This window comes from Haplochromis burtoni, unplaced genomic scaffold, assembly GCF_018398535.1.
Source record: "Haplochromis burtoni strain Fernald_Lab_line unplaced genomic scaffold, NCSU_Asbu1 Contig_285, whole genome shotgun sequence".
NCBI classification, from domain to species: domain Eukaryota; kingdom Metazoa; phylum Chordata; class Actinopteri; order Cichliformes; family Cichlidae; genus Haplochromis; species Haplochromis burtoni.
In genome coordinates, this window is record NW_024582646.1 from 91217 (window position 1) to 94943 (window position 3727).

The window sequence follows — 3727 nt, forward strand, 5'->3', positions numbered from 1 at the left end:
AAAGAAATGAATTACAGTAGTCCAGCCTGGAAGTAATAAATGCATGAACTAGTTTTTCAGCGTCACTCTGAGACAGGATATTTCTAATTTTAGAGATGTTGCGCAAATGGAAGAAAGCAGTCTTACATATTTGTTTAATATGTGCGTTGAAGGACATGTCCTGGTCAAAAATGACTCCAAGGTTCCTCACAGCGTTACTGGAGGCCAAGGTAATGCCATCCAGAGTAAGAATCTGGTTAGATACCATATTTCTAAGATTTTCAGGGCCGAGTACAATAACCTCAGTTTTATCTGAATTAAGAAGCAGAAAGTTAGCGGCCATCCAGGTCTTTATGTCTTTAAGACATTCCTGCAGCACCCATTTATATCTTAGCATATACACTAAAAGTTCTTATTTATTATATTTAATTATATCGGATGGAAAAAGTCCAAAACACAAGTGTAGACAGAGGTCAAATAAAATTTAATGAAAGTTACACCAAGCTTGTTACACCAGACAAGCAGCCGGGGATGGCTCCATAAGGGGTGGGTTAGCTAAGCCAGTCTCCTCGGTGCTGTCCAACTCCATGTGTTGTCCATAGCCGTCCTAAAAACTCCCTGAAAAGCCTTCAGTTAATTCAAAAGGCTGCAGCAAGAGTCCTGACAGGGACTAGAAAGAGAGAACATATTTCTCCTGTATTGGCTTCCCTTCTGTTAAATCCAGAATTCAAAATCCTGCTCCTCACATACAAGGTCTTAAATAATCAGGCCCCATCTTATCTTAATGACCTTGTAGTACCATATCAGTCCATTAGAGCACTTCGCTCTCACTCTGCAGGCCTACTTGTTGTTCCTAGAGTATTTAAAAGTACAATGGGAGGCAGAGCCTTCAGTTTTCAGGCCCCTCTTCTGTTGAACCATCTTTCAATTTAGATTCAGGAGACAGACACTATCTCTACATTCACTTTTTATTTTCCTTTTTGCTAAAGCATATAGTTAGGGCTGAATCAGGTGACCCTCAATCCTCCCTTAGTTATGCTGCAATAGGTGCTGCTGGGGGATTCCCATGATGCATTGATCTTCTTCTTTAGTCACCTTTTTCACTCAGTATGTGTTCATACACCTCTCTGCATTAATTATATGCTATTATATATTCCTGTCTCTCTTGCATAGCATGTCTTTGTCCTGTCTTCATCTACTCAACCCCAACCTGTCCCAGTATTTGGCCGACCCCTCCCTGAGCCTGGTTCTGCTGGAGGTTTCATGTTAAAAGGGAGTTTTTCCTTCCCACTATCAGCACTTGCTCATAGAGGGTTATATGATTGTTGGGCTTTTCTGTTAATGTATTATTGTGGGGTCTACCTTGCAATATAAAGCACCTTGAGGTGACTGCTGTTGTGATTTGGCACTGTATAAATAAAATTGAATTGAATGACACTAAAAGCAGATGTAGTATGACCGTCTCAGACACACACCTCTGACTGTGAGCCCTGATGTTTCAATCTTTTGTTTGTGAGGCGGAAATAATCAGAAGAAAGGTGATAAATAAGCAGCTTTTTTATGATGTGTGAATTTAAAGGCTGCACAAAGGGTCAATAAAGATGAGTTTGAAGTACTAGATACTCAAAGTTCAAGAATATAAACATGGAGGGGATCAGTAATAAAAAGTAAAAGGTTTTTCTGTAGCAATGGGCCTTTAGCAACAGGGCAAAATTGCAAAATCACAGAATCCAGAATTTGTGTCATCATAATTTCTGTTATCAATTAATGTCAGTCTCATTTATCATCTCTGTGGCTGTGGTTATTGTCATGGGGAAAGCAGAGTCCAGAATCATCTAGGTAACAAAAGAGCAGAACTGTGTGTCGGTATACTAGCAGACCAGACAGCAATAGTCAGGAATTCTGTTTGGTTAACTCCCAGCATGCACCTTGTAAAATGAGAAGGGCGAAGGGAGGAAGGTAACTGGAGCAAAGATGAACATTTTCTCAAACTCATGCCGGTTCAGATAGAAAAACAGAAGGGCAGAGAGGTAGCGTATAAAATGTAAAAATGACCACTTCTCTTGTCAAAGTCATCTGATCAGGTCTTTTAAATTATTTCTGATGGAAAATCAATTTCCTGGACTCCACTTTTCTTTTTTTAGCTTTTGACTTATTAGTTCTTGTTCATTCACTTTGAGTAGGTTTGTTTTGCATCTCAGGACCTCATGGGATGAAAGCTTCAGTCAAAACAGTCCTGTTGCCAGGCAGACTTTGAGCTATCAGCAGCATCGTTGTATGAAATCTCCACAGCCTGCCTGCAGCTCACAGGTGCTTTTGTAAAATGATATAAGACGGTGGTTATTTCTGACAAGCAAGATTAACAGCAAGGCTGACGTCTTTACCCAGAGTAGAAGAACATTTCATTTTCAAACTGCATGTGCTTTGAATGTCTGGTTTCAAGACTCCACTGATCTAACTTTTCTCAGTCAGGTCAAAAATATTTTTTTTTTTTTTTTTTTTGCCTGTCCCGTTTGGCTCTTTTGCCATCAGAATTGTTGTCTAAAGGCAAAGAAAGATACCCAACGGATTTTACTTTACCAAACTGACCATCCCAGCCTTGCCGTAATGGTCCATTTGATTCACCTTTTATTGTTTATTTTATTTTCACTTACTGAATACGGGACAGACTTGACTGGGGGAAAGAAGGGGAGAAAGAAAGAGGGAAAGAGAAACAGCTGAGAAGAGGGACGGGGGAGAAGGGCAAAAGACAAAAACCAACAAAACGGGCAGAGGAAAAAAAAAATGCATATATCAATCACCTGGATCACCTGCTGAGAAAGAAAAAAGAAAGCAAGCAGAAGAGAACAAGAGTAATAGAATAAACAACATCACAATGATATATGTGAATATGACAGTAAATACTAAATATTAAACATTATTGTGCAGCACATAAGATCAACAGAACACAGTGTGCTTTGAGGTAGGAGCCAAAAAGGGTGTAGTTTGTGGGTGTGATCACCCGTGTGTACACCTGTGAGCATGGACGCGCTTGTTTTTTGTTTTGTTTTTTTAAAAGGTTCCTTCATGTAATAATCTGCTAGAGGGTGTGGGGGGGCCACAGCCCCGTCCTCCAGGGCGTGAGGCAGGTGTGGAGGAGATCAAAACTCCAGACATCCAGAGGCCCCCAGAACACAAGAGACCAAGGAAGACCAACAGAGGGGCAGCTGCGCCACTGTCCCGGAAAGAGCTGAGGAGAGTCCCAGATGAGGGCTCACTCAGCAGCCGCGGAGCAGAAGCCAGGGGGAGTTGCAGTGACGAGCCCGTGAGCTCCGCCGGCAGCCAGCCGGTCAAAAATATTTTCACATTGAAATATCTGCAAAACAAACAATAAACCTACCAGCTTCAGCTACATTTTGTGTTACTTTTAAGTGAATAATAACATGTAAAATGATGATTGTTATAATGGTGAACATTGAATTGTAAGTGTATCATAAAAGTTTGTTTCTTTATTAGTCCTTCATTTATCCAGGTTAAAAATCTCATTTCCAAGAGAGACTTGGCATCATGGCAACAAAAGTCAAAATACATGTACCACATAAGTATCTAACATTTTTTGCGCCCTTCCTGTTTTCCTTGTGGTATCCAACACATTTTAATATTAGAAAATGATAACCCGAGTAAATAAAAAAATGCAGTTTTTAAATGATGATTTAATTGACCAACTTGACAAAAGTTGAACTTTTTGGAAAGTGTGTGTCCTGTTGCA